Consider the following 24308-nt stretch of genomic DNA (forward strand, 5'->3'; position numbering starts at 1 on the left):
ACTCATATAACGTATAGACATAAGTATCCCTCAGACCTGATATCACCATAGTGACTTACAAGCAACTCACTATGCTTTGGTGTTGGACTATCTAAATTTCTAATGCAGTGACGAAGGCTATAGAGTACAGTCAAGTACTTACGAAGTCTGTGTATGGATTAAGATGGGATTTACTCTTCTGAATTATAAGAGTTGATGTATCGCTGTATTTTAATTTAGTAAAATTTTGATCAAGATAATCCATGAGATGGATTTAAAAGATTGAAATAAGCAACTCACTATGCTTTGGTGCTGGACTATCTAAATTTCTAATACAGTGACGGAAGGCTACAGAGTACAGTCAAGTACTTACGAAGTCTGTGTATAGATCAAGATGGGATTTACTCTTTTGAATTATAAGAGTTGATGTATCACTGTATTTTAATTTAGTAAAATTTTGATCAAGATAATCCATGAGATAGATTTGAAAGATTGAAATACAATATGCATGAAACACTTAAGATTGACAGTTAACCCTAATCATCCTAGAGCATTCAGGATCAAAAAGATGAATTATGCGATAATCATATGCATAGATTCTGAAATATTCTCTATCGATTATTCGATCTATCTGGACGTTGGAAACCATTGCTAGATATATCTTCGATTAGTACAGGAAATAGTTTCATGCTACTAGCTTAGTGTTCAAATCTATAGAGTCACGCACAAAAGTCAAACGATGTAGGAAAGTATTGGCCTATGTTTATATATCCAATTTGAAAGTATTTAATTTGATTGAACATATAAATAACTTGATTGAGAATTAAGTTATGGTCAAATAGAATTGAAGAGTTGACTATGTTTAGCTAGCACTATACATGAGATTTAGGTTCAATCTCAGAGATGAACATTTTTGATCTATGATCCAAGAAGCCCATGATCCAAGGGCCTATGAGAGATTAGATTTAAGTATTAATTAATTTTAGATTAAATCTAATTTAATTAACTTAATTGAATTGAAAATTTTAAGTTAGGATTGATCTTAAATCCTAAATAGTTTAGGACTGACAGCCTTTCGAAATTATTTTGAATCAGCTTCAATTTGGATTCAAATTGATCCAATTTTGGATGAGATATTTAGAATCTATTTTCACTGAGATCTCTCACCTCCATGGCTGACCAACACCTGGTTTGGTGCTGGTTGTGGGCCATCCCACATGGACGTGGGTGTGGGTGCATGTGGGCACCAAATTGGGCACCAATCCTTTCTCAACTACGAGTCATTCTTTGATAAGTTATGGATTGATTCAAAATTTATTTGAATTAAGAATCCTAATCTTATGGGTCATAGATAATCATCTATAAATAGGGAGGGTTTCTATCTATAAAATAGAGCAATCAAATTGTGTGAAAGAGAAAAGTGAGAGAGAGGCATGAGACATGAGATCCAAGTGGGCGTCCCCTCTTGGCATCTCTTTGTTGCCACCCCTCTTCCTCTTTGCCATGGTCCTTCTTGAGTATCCTCCTTACTGGTGTGAGGCATCACACCAGCAGCTCTTTTTTCTTCTTTGGTGGCCTTACGAAGGTTCTTCAATCCAAAGCTTCATCCCACTTTCCTACAAAGCTTGGCGTGTGCGTGAAGTAGAGGGCTTGCAAATTCAGGTCTACGTGAAGATTTGAATTTAAATTTTGGAGATTTGATTCCTATTCTATTGCAATCCAAATAAAAATTTGATCTCTATTTAGTTTAATATACAAAAATTTTAGATGCAACCTGAGTTATCCACTAAGAATAGGCTTTCTTTCCCTTCAATTGGTGTCAAAGCCAGACTTAATTAATTTTTTTGATTATTCATATATTGTATATAAATAAAATTTTATGTTAGATATTAAATCTGATTTAGATCTATTTAAATAAAATTTATGATTTGATTTTGATTGGATTATAAGAATCTAATCAACAGTTGGTTAAGGTTTGTTATAAGTTTGTTATAATAGAATCTTATTAATATTATTGAAATAATAATCTGATTTAAAATCTATTTAAATTAATTTTAATAAAATTTTAATATTATTATTTTGGATATAAAGTTGGACTTATTTTAGATCTGAATTGAATCTATTTTGATAGATTTTTAGATATGATTTCTAACAAAATTTTATACAACATCAAAATAGATTTAACCAGAAAATGAATCCTTATACGTTCATTTTTGTATCTAATTAATTTTTTATATAATATCAGATCTAAAATTGATATTTTATAATCAATATAAGTTATATTTTAGATCTAATATGATGTATATGATGTATCAATCTAATTAGATTAGATAAAGAATATGATTGATAAGATCAAGTCATATTTATAAATTATTTTATCAAAATTATATGTTGATGTGATTGCATATAAAATTAGATTTCAGATCTTAGTAGTCCAGTACTCAGATTGATGAGATCACCAGATCGTTCGATCAAAAAAGATCGAAGAGATTAATTTTTCTCTCTTGCTCATTCGATGGATTCTCTTAAGATGTGTAGGGATGTCCTTGTGATCCGATTTCATGAAGAAAAAAAGTGAATAGATTCTTATGAGTTATTTTAATCATAAATATATTTAAATTAGATCTAAAATAATTTATGATTCATTATAATAAGATAAATTTAGATATAAAATTATTTTAGAATATGAATAGTATGAATCTAAAAATTATCATGATGCATGTGATGCTTGTATGAAGTTTAGATCATACCTATGCATGTTTAATTGTTAAATATATTATAAAAATTTATTTTCATGACTTAAAATATATGGTATGCTTCACTTTAAATTCTGGTAGAATAGTTCTATAAACTGAAACACACGTTTCACATACTTAATTCTGAATTAAGTTTAAATGATCTAGATTTAAGAATTGAAGATCATTAAGACACCATATAAATCGATGGGCTATGGGTTAGCAAGAATTAGATTCTTTTATTAAGTTAGATCTAGAATTAGAAATATATATGGACTAAGTAGAGAAATTGATTAAATCTAATCAAGAGTTGAATTAAATTAGATCAAAATTTTTCTACATCAATCTCAATAGTTGAAGTTTGATCAAGTCCATATCTTTTTGACCTTAATGAATGGATCCGGATCATGGCTCCATGATTGAGCCCGAATCTTCTAGTAGATCAAATCAAAACTAATTAACCAATTAGTATCTAAGATAAGTATGATAGATTCGATTAAATAATTATTAATTGGGAGCTACTCACCTAGATGGCGTCTACGGTGAGTTAATGACATATCTCTCTTATCGTTCTCACTTACTTGGCTAGTATGGTAGATTATATTTTGATTAGGTCATTAGTTAATTCGAGTTGACCCATGCCATTAAGATAAATCATTATAACTAATTTAATTATTTTTAGACCAGCTTGTATCTAATCCACTGCATGAATTGGTGAAGTCAGTGAGAGAATTTACAGCTTGCAGGTCAACTTTTTTTTTATTCTCAAGTAAATAAAATAAATCATCTAAATTATTAGATCCTTAAAATGATACAGTTATAGAGATAACTTGTTCATAGTCTCTTATTAAGGTGCATGATAATAAGTTCAATATTTTAAGTAGGCATTTGAGGTGCCATACACCTGGTGTCTATTATGTATTAGAATTATCATCCATCATATGACCATCTTGTTGTATCTTCAGATCAATGCTCAGGTTGGCCGAGCCACACTCGAGCCTCGTCATGTTAATGGTTGGATCTAACCAGAATTTCAGTGGAGGCACCACATGCCTGCTGAAGGAATATCTGGGGTAAAACTAAATTACTAAATTGTTTGGAGAAAAATTGGTTATGGACGTACTCATGGATATACTAAGGTTGGCCGAGCCATATTCGGACCCAAATGCAGTCTGTATGGATTTTAGTATCTGCTAAGAAATTAATGTAATTCCTCAAGTTGAGGTAGAGACTACTAATTCGTATAAAATAATAAAAAAATTTTAGACTAAAATCCATATCTTTAAGATTAAAAATAATTCATATGTTAATAGATTTTTATTTTTTTTTTAGCTATGGCCAACATACTATCCCTCCATTTACTGTTGGACAGCGATAAGCTTACTGGACCCAACTTTGATAGTTGCTATCAAAAGTTGAAGATCATCTTGGAGCATGAGAGGATTCTGTACATCCTTATAGATGAAATACCTGAAGAACCTACTACCAACGCTCTTTGTACTGTGACAGACACTTATCTAAAGTAGCTTAATGATGCACAACTGTGCATTATGTGATGAGGGCAGTCATGAACGACGAACTTAGCCATAGGTTCAAGGATGCATAGTCAGAGGAGATCATTCAAATATTGAATGAGTCTTTCGGAACTCCTAAGGATGCGGAGAGATACAAAATCTCTTACACAGTATTCAATGCTTGTATGTGAGAGGGAGCTTCAGTCACTGCCTATGTACTGTACATGATTGAGCAGATTGAATGTCTGAGTAAACTTGACTTTCTGTTGCATGAACAGTTAGGCAAGGATGCTATTCTTAACTCGCTACCCAAGTCCTTCCTATCCTTTCTCAATCATTATAGAATGATGAAGCCTATAGTAAACTACCATGGTTTGCTAGAATTACTGCAAATTTTTGAAGACCACCAGCTCTAGAAGGAGCCGGTGCATGTTGTGGGAGGTTTATCTGTAGGTCGTCGATCTTTTAAGAGAGAAAAGAAGAAGAAGGTACAAAAAACTCGTGCCATCAATCCAAAGTAGAGCAGAAACTCAAAAGTTGATAAGAGTCAAGTAGAATGCTTCTTCTACGAGAAGTTAGGTCATTAAAAATAGAATTATCCTGCTTACACAGCCACCTTTGACCCAAATAGGCCTGAGAACAAAAGAAACAAGCAAACAGTTGCTTCACAAGGTACTTATATGATAACTCCTTATAATTTTTTTATTTATAATACTACTATTTAGATATTGGATATCGAAAGTCCAATTAATATATGCAATTCGTTGCAAAAACTGTAGATAAGTAAAAAATTTCGAGAAGACGAGTAGTTCCTAAACGTTAGAGATGGAAGCCTTATTCCAGTCCTGACTTTAGAAACTTTGCAGCTTGTCTTTGAGTCCAGTAGTGTTATGTTAGATAATTGTCATTATTATCCTTTCTTTTTGATGAATGTCATCTCTGTAGGCCTTTTGGCCAAATTTGATTTTACGTTTATAATAAAGGATGATTTTTGTGATTTCATTATGAATGATACTGTAATTATGCGATGATAATTAAGACATGGCATATACGTAATATCACGGTCTGTTGGTGTAATATACACATCCAGTAAGCATTCTAAAATAGATAATGTCAGTGAATCTTATCTTTGGCATTATAGGCTTGGTCATATGAACAAGAATAAGATTGATAGGTTAATCAAGGAGTGTGTCCTTGAAATAGATGATTATGAATCATTACCAACTTACAAATCCTATCTACTTGATAAGATAACTAAATCATCTTTTAAGATAAAAGGTAAAAGAGCCAACGATATCCTAGGTCTAATATATATTGATATATGCGGATCTATAAATATAAGTACTAGAGAAGGATACTACTACTTCATTATATTTACAGACAATCTATCGAGATATGGGTATGTCTACCTTGTGAAGCATAAATCAGAATCATTCAAAATATTCAAACGATTCTGTAATGAAGTAGAGAAATAAACTGAAAAGAGTATTAAGACCCTTCGATCAGACCGAAGAGGTGAATACCTCACCAGTGACTTCCTGATATATCTAAAAGAGAATAAGATTCTCTTATAGTGGACCCCTTCTGGAACACCACAATATAATCGGATGTCAAAAAAAAGAAATCAAATCTTGTTAGATATGATCCGATCCATGATAGACTTTATGAGTGTGCCAATCTTCTTTTGGGGATATGCTTTAGAAACTGCCTGCTATATTTTGAATAAGATGCCGAGCAAGTCTGTCAACAAAATTTTATATGAGATATGGACTGGACATAAGTTGGTGCTCTCACATCTTAGGATCTGAGGATGTCTAACTTATGTCAAACATTTAAAGATAGATAAGTTTGGACCTAAATTCGATAAATGCTTGTTCATAAGGTATTCAAAGAAAATTAAAGGATAATACTTTCACCTTGCTAAAGAGCAAAAAGTGTTTATCAACAACAGGACAATCTTTTTAAAAAATGAGTTCCTTAGAGAAAAAGCTAATGGCTATAAAATTGAACTTGATGAAGTTCAAGAGGTGAAAGAATTGACACACACAGAATTAAATTTGATTGAAGAATCAAATCCGAAACTAGTAGAAGCACCATTGAAGAGATCCGATAGAGTACCGAATCAGCCAGATAGATACTATAGTTTCTTGATCCGAGATGATGACTGATAAACACTTAATTTAAGTCATTTAAAGCAAAAAATCATATTTAATTTATTTTATTTATTAAGAATTTGATGCTTCTTTTTATGTTTTACAGGAAAGATGATCATCGATACAAAGAGTCCGATTCATAGATCAAAAAGACTCAAGTTTGAAGAAATTTGGACTTAAAATAAAATTAAAATAAAAGAAGGATGCATACGGTATTATAGAAAATAAAGATACTATGCAAGAAATCTAAAAGGATATAGACGTTATTGTGAAGAAACAAAAGTTTTTTTTTGAAATATAAAAAGAGTATTCACGCGGCAGTGTTCACGCGGCACGCGTGGGTGCGAGCGTGGACGCGGGGCGGACGCGGGGTGGGTGCGAGCGCGGGCACAGGCACGGCATCGCGAGCGGGCGTGCACAGACACGCGGGTGCGGGCATGCAGGTGCGGGCGCGCGGCGAGCGGGCGTGCGGCAGGCGGGTTCGCGGGGAGTTTTTGCTGGCGGACGAACAGATGCTTATTAAAGGAAAAAAATTAATATTTAGAAATACTTTGAGAGGAAAGATTTGTATTTTCTTTATTTATTTGTGATCTTTCCATCTCATCCATCCATCTTGTAGTCTTTAGCATTTTTTTAGTCCCACATCAGAAAATCATGTAAAACTCTTCCCTCCTAACACCTATAAAAAGACTTTTGTACTCTCATTGGAGGGGGAGCCCAGAAATTCTTCTAGAGCCTTACATAGAGGAATAGAAAGGGACTACTCCATGAGTAGCTAGGCTAGCAGTCTCGGGAGTGGAGAAAAAATTTTGTAATGACACAGAGATGGTTTATTATTCTAAACTTTCTTGTATTTTTTTATATACAATAAAGATTATACTTTTTATTTAAATCGTCATGAGTTCTTTATTTGCTCTCTTTCATATACTTTTATTTATGCTTTCTTGTTAGATTAATATTAGGAACAACTTTTACTTTTCGGAGACGCACCGTGATCTATGGATACGGAACGTGCCGAGGAAAGAAGAGTTGTTTACCTAGTACTTTCCGAAGACGCACCATGATCTACGAATACGGGACGTGCCGAGGAAAGACAGGTATTTTTCCTAAGATTAATCACATCTATTTAATTAAAAAAAGAGATACAACTCTACTAGTGCAAAATTAATTCAAAACTCCCGAGCTCTTTATTTTTTAATTACATCAATTTTAAGATAATTTATTTTCTAAATCAAAAACAATGCTTCTTTCTTTTATTTTGCAATCTCAACTTAGCCCAAGGTCCCTGAGGATACGATCTCGACTCATCCTATCTACGTAGTGAGTAGAGTTATTTTTGGTGCTATCAACGACTACACATCAAATTTTGGTGCCGTTGTCGGGGACCTTGACATGGTTGAATTAAAAAAAAAAAGCCACTGACATTTCATAACACTTAACTAAAATAGCGTAACCTCAAATATAAAAATTTCTAACTTGATTGGACATCTTGTTTCTTTGCATCTCATCTCCATAATTAATTTTAAGGGCAATAACCCATTAATCAGATAAAGTGAGGATTTGATCACCCTTCTTTGACCCACAAATCACTCCCTTGCATTTGCATAATCTAGACCTTAATCTAAAATTAATTAGATGTTGATCCCTAAGGATTTCGAGCTCAATAGGATAAGAAAGCTCTAGAGTTGAACCGAGTGCGGATTGGTTAATTGCTCGGTGTCTAAGGCAAGTGGTTAAAGAAAGTGGTTTTCAATTGGTTCCGTTGACTGACCTGGCCAACTCAGTTGGTGTCTAAGGAAAGTAACGAGCAGGGAACCTCCCATATCTTACGCTTACCTGACCGAGTCAGTTAGTCAGTCTTGAGCTTGGAGTGCTCAAAGGCGGTCTTAGAAGTTAGGAGCTGTCTAGATCTAAGTTAACCTTAGGATAGAGAGTCTATGCTTGTTTAAGTTGATTGCAATTAACATCTAAACATTAACTAATTTCTCCCTTTTCATAGATTTAAGATTATTAGGTTCTTCTCTTTAGATTTTCTTCATTCTTTTCTCAATTTTTTATAAATATATATATATATATTATAAAAACTAAAATTTTTTGTGTTTGCTCTAAAGTACAATTGTAAGGTGTATGCTTGGCCGTAGATCGTTACGATCAGAAATCCAACCTTTTGATCCAGAAATAGAAAGAACCTTTAGAGCCAACAGACGTAAAAATATGGACCGAAATCAGGAGAATGATCCACCAAAGCAATTGAAGGAGTACTTTACTCCTTCTACATATACCTACTCTCTTGTATTCAAGTGCCTCCTGTGGAGGCCACTCAGTTAAGTCCAGTATAATCCAAATGTTACCTTCATTTTATGGACTTAGTAATGAGGACCCTTATAAATATCTTGAAGAATTTCTTGAGATATGCTCAACTGTCAAAATTCACAACTTCTCCGATGATGCTCTTAGGTTAAAATTATTCCTTTTTCACTTAAGGACAAAGCCAAATACTGGCTACATACTTTGGATTCCATGACTATATCAACTTGGGACCAGCTGCAAGGAGAGTTTCTCAAGAAATATTTTTCCATAGGAAAAACTAATCAAATAAGGAAAGCCATAACTAGTTTTTCCCAATTAGATGGAGAAATGTTTCATGAAACATGGGAGAGATTAAAGGACCTTATTAGAAAATGTCCCCACCATGCTGTACCCAAGTGGCAGTTAATCCAATATTTTTATGATGGACTATCAGAAAGACATTGACAAATGATCGATGCATCATGCGGTGGGACATTCATGCTGAAAAGTGAGGATGAGGCATGGCAACTGTTTGAAATTTTAAGTAAAAATTCATTACATCATATGTCTGCTTCTATTAGAGATAAACCCATGTTAAACCCAAAGAGAGGTGGAATATATGAAGTAGGAAATGCCATAGATATCCATCATAAGGTAGATGAACTGTCCCAAAAATTAGATCGTCTTTTAAATACTGGACAATCTCCATTCCACCTAACCCAATCCAAAAAGTTTGTGCATTGTGTGCAAGTCCGAACCATATTGTTAGTGAATGCCCAGCCACACCTCAATTTTCTGAGTTTGTGCACGAGCAGGTTCAGCAAGCTCAAGTCCAACAAGCTCGCAGACCAGGAAATGATCCATATTCGAACACTTATAACCCTGACTGGAGAAACCATCCAAATTTTTTCTGGAGACCACAACCAGTGGTTGGTCCTGCCACACCTCGACCTCAATATCAGGACCCAACATATAGGCATGGACCATACCATAAATTTCAAAATGTTCCTCAACCGTCTACTACTGGTCACAACTCAGCTTTTGAGAAAAAAGTTCTGAATGTACTAGAACGATTAGAAGTCAACACTCAGATCTTAACTCCCACACACAATCCATTGCTAAGCTAGAGACCCAAATAGGTCAACTAGCGACTGCATTCAGTAGGAGGGAAGGAGGAAAATTACCTAGCCAACCCGAGAGCAACCCAAGAGGGCAATTTGTGATTGAGAGCTCTAATACCCCAGAAGTTTTTTCTGAACATGCCAAATCAATCATGACTCTGAGAAGTGGGAAGGTCATTGAACACATTAGTACAACCAATGAGACCGACCCTAAACTTCTAACCGAAGCCAAATCACCAAGAACAAGGAGGACCTGAAAATAGAGAAGGAACCAACTGCACCGGAATCATCTTACTTGCCTAAAGCCCATTTTCAGATGCCCTGAAAGCCCCTATTCCTGCAGATAAGAAGGAAGAAAAACTCGATGAGATGTTAGAATTATTTAAGCAAGTCCAAATTAATCTTCCCCTTCTAGACGCAATCAAACAGATTCCTGCTTATGCCAAATTTTTGAAGAATTGTGCACCCAAAAATGTAAATCTAGATCACAAATCCCAAAGAAAGTATGCCTCACTGAACAGGCTAGTTCTGTCTTCCAGCATGCCACTCCTCAAAGCTTAAGGACCCAGAGCCCCCATCATTTCCTGTGTTATAGGAGATTATCACATTGAAAAAGTTCTTCTGGATTTAGGGGCAAGTGTGAATCTTTTACCTAGTTCGGTGTATGAACTTTTTGGATTCGGAGAACTAAAATCCACATCAGTCACACTGCAGTTAGCCGACAGATCAATTAAGGAACCACGTGGAATGCTTGAGGATGTCTTGGTTAAGGTAGATGAGTTTTACTTTTCAGTTGATTTTCTGATTCTCGACATGGAACTAAATGGCAACCCCAGACAAATTCCATTATCTTAGGACGACCCTTCCTAGCTACGGCAAATGCATGCATTAATTGTAGGACAGGAGTCATGGACGTATCGTTTGGGAATAAGAAACTAAGACTGAATGTGTTTGGTGCTTCCCAAGGACCATTAATAGATAGTTGCTTCAAAGTAGATACACTAGAAGATATGATAGAAGATGCAACACCCATAATTCTAGCACCAGACCCCTTAGATACTTGCTTGGCTCACTTTGGAGTGTATAACTTTGAGGAATATATGAAAGAAGTTAACATCTTGTTGGATACACCACACGATAAAACCACTCCTCCATGGACAATCAAGTATGAGCCATTGCCCACATTAGCCAGTACACCAATAGTCCCATCTTTAGAATCACCACCTACGTTAGAATTGAAACCTCTTCCTGCTACGCTCAAGTATGTATTTCTAGGACTCAATGACATCCTCCTGGCAATCATTGCATCAGACTTGACCCCTAATCAGGAAGCACAATTGGTTGGTATTCTGAAGGAACACAAAGAGGCTATCGATTGGTCCATTGCTGATTTAAAAGGAATTGACCCCTCCATTTGCATGCACCATATTCATTTTGAGGAACATGCCAAACCCCATCGAGATATGCAGAGGAGATTGACCCAAACATGTGTGAAGTAGTAAAGAAAGAGATGGTAAAGTGGTTAGATGCTAGAATCATCTACCCTATATCGATAGTGAATGGGTCAGTCCCACTCAAGTAGTATCTAAGAAATCAGGTATTACTGTGGTTGAGAACAAAGAAGGTGAACTGCTTCCCACTCGCATATCATCTGGATGGTGAGTATGCATAGATTATAGAAAACTGAATGCCGTTACTAGGAAGGACCATTTTTCATTGCCCTTCATCGACCAAATCTTAGAACGGTTAGCAGGACAAAGTTTCTTCTGTTTTCTTGATGGTTATTCAGGGTACAATCAAGTACCTGTATTTTTGGATGACCAAGAAAAGACTACCTTCACCTGCCCCTATGGCACCTTCGCTTTTCGACGTATGCCATTTGGGCTCTGCAATGCACCCGCTACATTTCAATGGTGCATACTGGCCATTTTTTCGGATATGGTGGACAAATGTCTTGAAATTTTTATGGATGATTTTTCTGTGTTTGGAACCACCTTTGAGGATTATCTCCATAATCTTTTCAAAGTTCTTAAATGGTGTATGGAGATAAATCTTGTTCTAAGTTGGGAAAAGAGCCATTTCATGATGCGAAAAGAAATTGTATTAGGACATATTATTTCTGAAAGAGGGATCGAGGTAGATAAAGTCAAAATTGAGGTCATTTCAAAACTACCACCCCCTACTTCGGTCCGACAAATACGATCCTTCTTAGGTCATGCCGGATTTTATAGACGCTTCATCAAAGACTTTAGCAAGATTTCAAGACCTTGTGCAATCTGTTGGCCAAGGATACACCATTTATCTTTGACGAAGACTGTTTGAAAGCATTCAACATATTACGAACAGCCCTGACAACAGCACCTATAATAAAATCCCCTGACTGGTCCATTCCATTTGAGATTATGTGTGATGCCTCTGACTTTGCAATAGGTATCGTCTTAGATCAAAAAATCAATAAGGAGCCACATGTGATCTATTATGCTAGCAAGACTCTTTTCGATGTCCAATTAAACTACACTACAACAGAAAAAGAGCTACTAGCAGTAGTGTTCGCCCTTGAAAAATTTTGCTCATATCTGTTAGGGTCTAAGGTTCTAGTTTACTCTGATCATGTGGCTCTGAAAATCTCCTCTCAAAGAAAGATACTAAACCGGTTTGATCAGATGGATCCTTCTTTTACAAGAATTTATCTGGAAATCCGAGATAAGAAGGTTTCTGAGAATGTGGTAGCTGATCACATCTCCAGGATCTTAGTTGAACATACGATAGGCATAGATGAGGTCAAAAAAAAATTTTCTGACGAACAACTTTTCGCAATCTCCTCTAGCCATCCTCCATGGTTTGCCCATATTGTCAATTACTTGTCAATAGGACAAGTACCTTCTTACTGGATAAAATAAGAAAAGGATCGATTTTTCTCGCATATTAAACATTATTTCTGGGAAGAACCTGAACTATTCAAATACTGTCCTGACCAAGTTATTCGCCGTTATGTCCTCGAGAGTAAATTCAAAGCATTCTCACTTTTTGCCATTCTTCGGCATGTGGGGGACATTTTAGTGGAAGAAAAACTGCAGCAAAAGTGCTGCAGAGTGGGTTTTATTGGCCAACGCTTTTCAAGGATGCATATGAATTTGGCCGAAGTTGTCTACGATGTCAGCAAATAGGAAATTTATCCAAGAAGGATATGATGCCGCTGACCCCCATTTTAGTAGTAGAAATCTTCGATGTTTGGGGGATTGATTTCATGGGACCTTTTCCAGCCTCATTTGGATTCGAATATATTCTGATGGCAGTTGATTATGTATCAAAATGGATGGAGGCAATAGCTACACAGACTAATGATAATAAAATTGTAACTAGTTTTATCCAACGAAACATCATTAGTCGATTTGGCTTCCCAAGGGTGATCATTAGTGATGGGGGGACTCATTTTATGAATAAATATTTTGAAGCACTTATGAAAAAATATAATATTTCACACAAAGTGGCCACACCATATCACCCCCAAACTAATGGTCAGGTAGAGGTATCAAATAGGGAGATTAAACATATCCTAGAAAAGATAGTTAGGCCCGATAGAAAGGATTGGTCTCTTCGCTTAGATGATGCATTATGGGCTTACCGTACTGCTTTTAAAACACCCATAGGAATGTCTCCTTATCGACTTGTATTCGAAAAAGCTTGTCATCTGCGGTGGAATTGGAACATCGTGCATTTTGGGCCATACGGCAATTTAACTTTGATATGAAAAATGCAGGTTCCAATAGGAGACTTCAATTAAATAAACTTGAAGAGCTACGCAATGAAGCGTATGAGAGTGTCAGAATTTATAAGGCTCGAACTAAAGCATACCATGATAAATTCATTGCACAAAAAACATTCGAGCCCAATCAAAAAGTTTGGCTCTTCAATTCTAGGTTACGTCTGTTTTCTGAAAAACTTCGCTCACGTTGGGACAGACCTTTCATTGTAACTCAGGTATTTTCTCATGGAGCTATAGAACTCAAAAATCCTAAACAGGGAAACACTTTTAAAGTGAACGGTCAGCGATTGAAACCTTACATAGATGGAATTAGTGATGGAGAATTAATTGAATCTGTTGATTTAGTGGATCCAATACCACCATAATACTCAATTCAGTCTGGCTGAAGACGTAAAACTTAGCGCTTGTTGGGAGGCAACCCAACGATTTATATTTTTTTTTAACTTTACAGCAGCTGCAGGAATTTAGAATAAGAGCCTATTAATCAACGAAGCTATCTTCAACTTCCGAAGCAAAATTATCCCAGGTGCACTCTCTCCTTTTATTTTCTTTGCTTTCCTACTCCATTGAGGACAATGTAGATTAAGTTGGGGGGGAGAAATTAATCAAATCCTCGAGTATGGTTAGAAATAATTAATTTTGTGTATCCAAATTTTATTTTGATTAAGAGTCAATTAGGCATCCTAAACAATGAATGATTAATGGTCAAGATAATTTTAGAGATACTGAGGAATAATTATTAAGAAAACCCAATGAATAGTAGGGTTTAAACTAGACCAAATTTTAGGAGTAATTCTACAACCCTCTTCTTACTGATCTCAATAAAGAATCTGCTTCATGAGAGATTGGGTGGAAAGGTCGAGGTATGCAAAAAATTTTCTTTAAAAAAAAAAAAATAATATTGGTTTTCTACTGAGTAACCAGGCCCTTTCGCCTAAGTAAGCATTGTGGTTCGCGTAAAAAGGTAGGCAATATTAAATAAATAAATAAATAAATAAATAAATAATGGATAATAAGGGTACTAAATTGCAAGAAGATAATAAACCTCTCTCCTATTAAGTTAGAGGATTTGAAGAGTAAAGTGAAGAGTTGGTGAAAGAAAAGCTCTTGAAATTTTTTAGTTGATACTCAGCCACTAATTGGGTCAAATTGATAATCCAATGAAAGATCTCTTTAATGGTCTGACTAGATATCGTTTACCTTTTGGGATGTCTAACCTAACTTTTGATTCAAGACCGAGTCGGTACACAATTTTGATATATCTATTTTACTCGAGGATGAGCAAAATTCAAGTTGGAGGATGTGATAAACACTTAATTTAAGTCATTTAAAATAAAAAATTATATTTAATTTATTTTATTTATTAAAAATTTGATACTTCTTTTTATGTTTTATAGGAAAGATGATCGCCGATACAAAGAGTCCGATTCATAGATCAAAAAGACTCAAGTTTGAAGAAATTTGGACTTAAAATAAAATTAAAATAAAAGAAGGATGCATACGGTATTATAGAAATGAAGATACTATGCAAGAAATCCAAAAGGATATAGACGTCATTGTGAAGAAATAAAATTTTTTTTTTGGAATATAAAAAGAGTATTCACGCGGCAGTGTTCACGTGGTGCACATGGGCGTGAGCGTGGACGCGGGGCGGACGCGGGGCGGACGCGGGGCGGGGCGAGCACAGGTGCGGCATCGCGAGCAGGCATGCCAGACGCCGGGTGCGGGCGTGCAGGTGCGGGCGCACGGCGAGCGGGTGCGCGACAGGCGGGTTCACAGGGAGTTTTTGCTGGCAGACGAACAGATGCTTATTAAAGGAAAAAAATTAATATTTAGAAATACTTTGAGAGGAAAGATTTGTATTTTCTTTATTTATTTGTGATCTTTCCATCTCATCCATCCATCTTTTAGTCTTTAGCATTTTTTTTAGTCCCACATCGGAAAATCATGTAAAACTCCTCCCTCCTAACACCTATAAAAAGACTTTTGTACTCCCATTGGAGGGGGAGCCCAGAAATTCTTCTAGAGCCTTACATAGAAGAATAGAAAGGGACTACTCCATGAGCAGCTAGGCTAGCAGTCTCGGAGTGAAGAAAAAATTTTATAACGACACAGAGATGGTTTATTGTTCTAAACTTTCTTGTATTTCTTTATATGCAATAAAGATTATGCTTTTTATTTAAATCGTCATGAGTTATTTATTTGCTCTCTTTCATATGCTTTTATTTATGCTTTCTTGTTAGATTAATATTAGGAACAACTTTTACTTTTCGGAGATGCACCGTGATCTACGGATACGGGGCGTGCCGAGGAAAGAAGAGTTGTTTACCTAGTACTTTCCGGAGACACACAGTGATCTACGGGTACGGGGCGTGTCGAGGAAAGACAGATATTTTTTCTAAGATTAATCACATCTATTTAATTAAAAAAAGAGATACAACTATACTAGTGCAAAATTAATTCAAAACTCCTAAGCTTTTTATTTTTTAATTACATCAATTTTAAGATAATTTATTTTCTAAATCAAAAATAATACTTCTTTCTTTATTTTGCAATCTCAACTTAGCCCAAGGTCCCTGAGGATACGATCTCGACTCATCCTACCTACGTAGTGAGTAGAGTTATTTTTGGTGCTATCAATGACTACGCATCAATGACCCCATCAAACTAGATGAGAACGATGAGGATCTGATCATCTATATGAAAGCCATGCAAAGGCCCGACTCATAGAAATGGCTTGAGGCCATGAAGTTCGAGATGGAGTCCATGAAGATCAATAGTGTATGGATACTAGTTGATCTATTCGAAGGGATAAAACTCATAAGGTGCAAGTGGATTTTCAAAAAAAAATAGAGCAGATAGGAAGGTAGAGACCTATAAAGCCCATCTAGTTACCAAGGATTACCGTTAGCATTATGATATTGACTATGACAAGATGCTCTCTCCTGTGGTAATGCTCAAGTCCATCCAAATTATGCTTGCTATAGCTATACACTTAGATTATGAGATCTGACAAATGGATATTCAAATTATTTTTCTTAATGAAAAGCTGGATGAAGAGGTGTATATGATACAGCTTGAAGGATTTACATCCACAAACGAGTCTAGATGTGCAAGCTAAATAGATCCATTTATAGACTTAAGCAGGCATCTAAGGGTTAGAACATGCATTTTGATAAGGTGATCAAAATGTATGGCTTCGTTGGGAATAGAGAAGAACCTTGCATCTACAACTGGACTACTGATTTTATAGTCATCTTCTTTATACTGTATGTAGATGACATACTATTAATAGAAAATGACATTCCAGCTTTGCAGAGTGTGAAGTTATGGTTATCATCATAATTCTCCATAAAAGACTTAGGAGAAGCATCCTATATTCTAGAGATAAAGATCTATAGGGATAGTTCTAGAAGGTTACTTGGACTGTCCCAAGCCACGTACATTGATACCATGTTGAAAAATAATTCAATATAAGAATTCTAAAAAAGACTATCTTTGATAGGTCATGGAATTATTCTCTCCAAGAAGGATTGTCCGACAACCCCTCAAGAGAGAAAGCGTATGAGTAGAATATCATATGCTTTGATAATGGGATCTATCATGTATGCCATGACATGTACAGATCAGATGTGCCTATTTACTAGGGATTGTGAGTAGGTACCAATCTAATTCGGATGAAAATCATTGAAAGATTGTGAAGATAACTCTTAAATTTTTCAGAAATACTAAAGGCCAACAACTTATCTATGGAAACACTGATGTGAAACTTGTAGGATACACTGATTCTAGTTTTCAGTCAGAAAGTAATGACAGTAGAAGCATGTCAGACTATGTATTTACCTTGAATGGAGGAGTTATTTACTGGAAGAGTTTCAAGCAATATATTTTGGCGATTCTGTATGCGAAGCAGAATATATTGCTACATCTGCTGCTGCAAAAGAGGCGGTATGGTTAAGAAAATTTATCACTGAGCTGGAAGTTACACCTTCTATTGATGGTCCTGTCCTACTGTATTGTGACAGCATTGGAGCCATAACTCAGGTAAAAAAATTAAAGTCACACCAGTGCACCAAGCATATTCTATACCACTACCACCTAATATGAGAGATCATGGATCGAGGTAACATCAAGCTTTAGAAGATCGATGAAAAAGAGAACCTAGCCAATCCCTTCACTAAAGCTCTTGGGATCAAAGAATTGATGATTTCAAATGGAAGATGAGTATAAGATACTACCCTACTGGCTTTAGTCCAAGTGAGAATTGTTGAAAAATATGTCCTAAAATTAATTGTATAACGATTAAACTTTTTTTGTATATGAATTATTCATTGATTAATAAAAGTTATTTTGATATTTTTCATCACAAAGTTGCATCCTTCTTATAGAACTCTTGTATTGTGATGAATCTTTAGAACTATATTATAATTGATAAAAGAAGATTTATCGTATAATTCTAAGTATGTTTGCAATCAAAAGATACATCATTATAAAACAATGATGTTTATCGAGTGGAGGTCATTGTATGCCATATGGATTGGTTATCCTCTTAATTAAGAAATATGATGATGCTGGTATGGCACGCAAGTGAGATATAGGAGTACATCATCACTGAACAAGTGACTCACCTGCTGAGTACTCTGCTGTCAAGAGCAACTCGCATAGTGTATGGACATAAGTGTCCCTCAAACCTGAGATCACCAAAGTGACTTGCAAGCAACTCACTATGCTTTGGTACCGAACTATTTAGATTTTTAATGCAGTAATGGAAAGCTACTGGGTACAGTCAAGTACTTGTGAAATCTATGTATGGATCAAGATGGGATTGACCCCTTCAGATTATAGGAGTTGATGTATCGCTGTTTTTCAATTAGTAAAATTTTGATCAGGATAATCCATGAGATGGATTTGAAAGGTTGAGATATAATATGGATAAAACACTCAGGATTCACAGTTAACCCTAGATCATCCTAAAGCATTCAGGGTCAAAGGGATGAATTATGCGATAACTATATACATAGGTTTTAAAATATTTTTTCATGATTATTTGACTTATTTGGATGTTGGAAACCATTGCTTGATGGTATCTTCAATTAGTGTTGGAAACGGTTCCTATGCTACTGATTTAGTATTCGAACCTATAGAGTGACGCACAAAAATCAGGCAATATAGAAAAGTATTGGCCTATGTTTATGCTTAATTTAGAAGTACTTGACTTGATTGAATATATAGACTAACTTGATTGAGAATTAAGTTATGGGTCAAATGAGATTGAAGAGTTACTATGTCTAGCTAGCACTATACATGAGGTTCAAGTTCAATCCCGAGGACGAACAGTTTTTGATCTATGATCCAAGGAGCCTATGAGAGATTAAATTTAAGTGTTAATTAATTTTAGATTAAATCTGATTTAATTAAACTTAATTGGATTCAAAATTTTAAGTTAGACTTAATCCTCAATCCTAAACAGTTTATGATTGACAGTCTTTTGAAATTATTTCGAATCAGCTTCGAATTGAATTCGAATTAATTTAACTTTGGATGAAATCCTTAGAGTCTATTTTCACTGAAACTATCTCACCTTCATGGCTGACCAACACTTGGTTTGGTGCTGGTTGTGGGCCGTCCCACATAGGTGTGGGTGTAGGTGCATGAAGGCGCCAAGTTGGGCACCAATCTTTTCTCAACTAGGAGTCCTTCTTTGATAAGTTATAGATTGATTCAAAGCTTATTTGAATTAAAAATTTTAATTTTATGGGTTATAGAGAATCATCTATAAATCGAGAGGGTCTCTACCTATGAAACAGAGCAATCAGATTGTGTGAAAGAGAGAAAGTGAGAGAAAGGTGTGAGGCCTGAGACCCAAGTGGGCGTCCCCTCTTGGTATCTCCTTGTTGCCACCCCTCTTCCTCCTTGTCATGGGTCCTTCTTGGACATTCTCCTTGCTGGTGTGAGGTGTCACACCAGTAGCTCTCTTTTCTCTCTTGGTGGCCTTGCGAAGGTGCTTCAATCCGAGGCTTCATCCCGCTTTCCTGCAGAGCTTGACGTGCATGCGAAGTAGAGGGCCTGCAGATCTAAGCCTATGTGAGGATTTGAATCAAGATTCTGGGGATGTGATCTCTATTCCCTACAATCCAGATAAAGATTTAATTTTTATTTAGTTCAATATATAAAAAATTTTAGATGCAACTCTGGTTATCGGCTAGAAACAAGCTTTCTTTCCCTTCAGTCAATCCTAAGATATTTTTAAGGACGTCTCACACAATTTTTTCTATTTTGAAGATGGATGACACCCAATATTTTCATGATGCCTCACACCTTTTTTTTCACATATTTAGATGGCCATGCCCTATTTCTCTTTTTCTCCACATTTTGAGATGGTGACATCGGTTTTCTTTTTTCCCAAAATGCCTTATTAAAATAGAGTCATAAGTTCCATATACTTGATGGAGTCCAAATCCCAATAGAATTACTTGCATTTTCTAAACTATCCATACTAGACAATCAATTGACCAATGTACATAATTCTTCCATCCATACAAAAATATATAAATGTACGAATACAGTATGATATATATATTAATCAAAAGATGGATCTATGGTTCCATGCAATATAATTTTTTTTTAAAATTAACATCTAATTAATTATTTAAATTAATATCCAATTATGGGATGCCATAGAATATGCACTTAGCTTTTGTGCGAGGACTGACTACCCTAGACATTGGCTAAGACCCAAGGCTTGAGGTGCAGGGCATGCCCTAGCCCCGTGTTTGCCATGCTGCCCGGCACCTTCCATTGGCCTGAGCATGCAGGGCATGCGAGGGCTGGATGCCTTAGACGCCAGATAAGACACGAGGCTCGAGCATATAGGGCATGCTCCGGCTCCATATTTGCAATGCTAATTGGCACCTCCCCTTGGCCTGAGCGCATAGGGTGCTCAAGGGCTGGATGTCTTGGATACCAATTGGGACCCAATGCCCAAGCACGCAAGGCATGCCCCGGCTCCGTATTTGCAATGCTACCCAGCACCTTCTCTTGGTTTGAGCGCTCTGTATGCCGAGACCCAAGTTTCATATTTCTAATTAATTAATTAATTAAACATCTAAATAATTAATTAAATTAATTTATAATTAATTAATTTTTTAATACCTAATTATACTTAAGTAACATAATTTAAATAAAATATTAAAGTTTAGTGATGGCATTAGCCATCGCTAATACTCACAGCAGAAGGCAGGCTGCCGTGTAGGACTGATGCGTAGGCTGGCACATAAGGACTGAGGTGCGAGGAGATGGCTCGAGGATAGGATGTTGGCTCAAGGATGCGGCTGCGGAGATGAGGGTGTGGGGACGGGGCCGTGGGAAGGCGATGCAGGTTTGGGCCATAGGGTCGGGTTGACAGGGCAGGGTCGCAGGATCGGGGCTGTGGGCTGGAGATCATGGGCTGGGGGCTATAGGGTCGAGCCAGCAAGGAAAGGGTGGCGAGGTTAGGGCCGGTAGGGTCGGTGAGGCCGCAGGCATGGCCGAAGTGCGGGCTCGAGGCCACAGGATATCGAGCGCAGGGAGGGAGAACTACCGGGAAGGAGGCATCGGGGAGGGGGTGAATGGGACTAAGGTACGAGGGATGGCTGGGGGATAAGACGCTAGCTCGGGGATGCGGCTGTGGAGATGAGGGTGCAGAGATGGAGCTGCAGGAAGGCGGTGCGGGTTGGGGCCGCAGGGTCGGGCTGGTGGGGTAGGGACCATGAGGTCGGGCCGTTAGGACAGCGGCTGCGGGCTGGGGTCGAAATGGGCAGGGGCTGGAGGTCGGGGTGGTGAGGTCAGGACGGTGAGGTCGGGGCCGGTGGGGTCAGGGCAACCATGGGCATGGTCGAAATGTGGGCTTGGGGCTGTGGGATGCCGAAGTGCAAGGAGGGGAGAACCATCAGGGAGGCACTAAAGAGGGGGGGACCACTGGGAAGGAGGCACAAGTGAGGGGGGGAAGTCAAGGAGGCATTGGCGAGGGAGGAATCATGGGAAGGGGAGAGGATGAGCATGAAATTTTTTTTTCTCCCATGGGCTGAGGGATATTTTTGGCAGGCTATTAGTAACGGCCGACAGCATTAGCGTCGGCAATCTTCTATCTCTGAAAATCAATCACCGTTGCTAATACTGTTATCAGAAAAAAAATATTTTTTATAATTTTTTAAATATTTTTTTTAAATTATTAGTGATGGTAATTCTTTCCATCACTAAAAGCTATCGATAATTAATTAATTTAAATATAATTATAATTAAAAAAAATTAAAAATTAAAATTTATTAGTGACGGCTTTTGCCATCACTAATAGTCAAAATTCCATCACTAATACTATTAGCGATGGCTAATTTTTTTGGATCATTTTTATGGTGGTTAAAGATTATTATTAGCGATGGAAAATAAGCCGTCGCTAATGCCGACGCAAATATTATATATTTTTTTTAGTAAAGATAAGTATTTAAAATGATTCAAGGCAATACAAAAAATAAAATGATACCAAAAGATCATGGTGATTCTGAGTTTGCAAGAGAAATCCCTCAAGGTCGAGATCGAAAGAATGAGAGTGGCCAGAGGTGGCATTCCAAATGCAAGATATAAGAGCTTGGATGCCTAGGTGGAGGCCGTCGCTAAGAGGTGCTTGGACTTGAAAGAGAAATCCAAGAAAGGATAGATAGGGCTTCGAAAAAGTCTTCAAGCTAGAGCAGAAGCTTCATGAGGAGAGGCACAGGAGTGCTGTGCTGGAGGCAAAGCACTGGGAGTCAGAGATACAAAAATTCATCGCAAGTGAAGAGCACTACTCATTGGTCACTTCAGATATTTGGTATCTTTCAGATTCTTCATTTAATTCTTCTTTTTTTTCTACTTCATCTTCTTCCTCTTCTTTCTCTTCTTGGATAGGATTATCCTTTGAAATAAATTCAGAATGATCTACCTCCTCATGTTGGCCATTATATAGGAGAAAATCTGGAGCATCCAATTCTGCATCTATGAAAGACTGATGAACTCAGATGTTTCATCCTCCTGAAAGCATTCTGATAAATAGAGCTCTTCTTCTTCTTCGAGCGCATAATGAATGACTCGAGATTTAATTTTGCATACAGCCCACCATTCTTTTCTTTCTCTCTCCCTTCATAGGAAAGGAGTATAATAAACTTGAATAGCTTGTTGAGCTAGCACAAATGGCTCGTTGATATATGCTTTTAATCCATATTTAGTTTTAATAAACCCATGCCATGGATCACTCTTCATACCATGCTTGTTATTAAACCATTGGCACTTAAATAGAATGGCACTATTACCTCCAAGGTAGGTCAACTTGATCACTTTTTTGAGGTTTCCATAGTAGTCACTCTCCACCTCTTCCCACCATCTGCTCTCTATACACACACCCCTGTTCATTGTGCTCTTATGATATCCATATCATTAGGTGTAAAATTTAAAACCATTTACGTTATAGCCATTATAATATGTAACATATTTTGTTGGCCCATAACCCAATGCTCTTAGCTTCTTTAGTATAAATTCACCCACTTCCATGACTTGCATATTATAAAAAGAATAAATGAGGAAAAGTTAAAACATATGAAATGATAATAGATGCTTACCAACTTGTGAAACTAATATGCAAAGTTCTGTGAGCACTATGCAAAAATTTCTTCCTCATTTACCCTCAGATTGTCTCATCTCAGTATTCCATCATATTGCCTAAACATGCATAAGATAAGTATATTATAATAAATGGTTGAACAGTTGGGATTGTGATGGATACTTACTCAACATATGTATCGACCTTCTCACAGTTTAGTAGAATATATGTCTCTGCTTATCGTAATTCAGTATTAGTTAAAATCGAGGAACTTCATTCCCAAATTCATGAGCGAGATAGGCAAATATTGATATCTCCCACTCTGATTCCTAACCACCACCATCATCAATTTGGCCAACTTGAGTTAGCTTTGTCTGCACACTAGGATTAAAGTAGTGTCAGCTAAAATTTAAAATTTCTTCTATTATATAAGCCTCTATGATAGAACCTTCGACTCTGACCTTATTTTTCACTTTCTTCTTAAGACTGTGCATATATCTTTCAAATAGATATATCCATTTATACTATATTAGTCTCTCCATCCTAGCTTTATACGTCAGATGAATCATGAGGTACTCTATAGAGTCGAAGAAGCTAAGAGAAAATATCTTCTCCAACTTGCATTGATCTCTACACTACTAGCCTCAAGATTTGAGATGTGGTTGGTAGATAGTTTGGTAGCATAAATATCTCTGAAAAAAAAATTAAGCTTGATCAAAGAACTCCATATGGAGTTAGGAAGAAGATTATGCCAAGTAAATGGGAGTAATCGTTATATGAAGATATGGCAGTCATGGCTCTTTAGCCAATAGAACCTGTAATCTTTGATATTGATGCATCGAGCTAGATTACTTGTATAATCATTTAAAAATTTAAGATTTTTATACCATTCACATACATCCTTTTGACTACTCTCTCATTAAGATGTAAAATACTTTCGATTTCAAAAATTTTTCAAGTGACATCTCAGCCAACTCTAATAGAGGATGCTTGTATATATTTTTTATATCTACTTAAGTCATGGGGTTGTCTTTCATTTTGCCTTTGATATTTATAACAGTATAGAAAATATTCTCAAATATATTCTTCTAAATGTACATGATGCCAAGATTATGACGGATCAAATTGGTGGACCACTAGGGCA

General features: G+C 36.4%; 1 non-coding gene across 1 annotated transcript; it reads right to left on the minus strand.

Moving 5' to 3' along the window:
- Positions 1-8973: 8973 nt before the first annotated feature.
- On the minus strand, positions 8974-9079 carry LOC140853554 (small nucleolar RNA R71). The gene has a single exon (XR_012136624.1). It is a non-coding gene; the product is annotated as a small nucleolar RNA R71 (small nucleolar RNA).
- Positions 9080-24308: the final 15229 nt, after the last annotated feature.

Source organism: Elaeis guineensis, chromosome 13 (assembly GCF_000442705.2).
Source record: "Elaeis guineensis isolate ETL-2024a chromosome 13, EG11, whole genome shotgun sequence".
In the NCBI taxonomy this organism is placed as follows: domain Eukaryota; kingdom Viridiplantae; phylum Streptophyta; class Magnoliopsida; order Arecales; family Arecaceae; genus Elaeis; species Elaeis guineensis.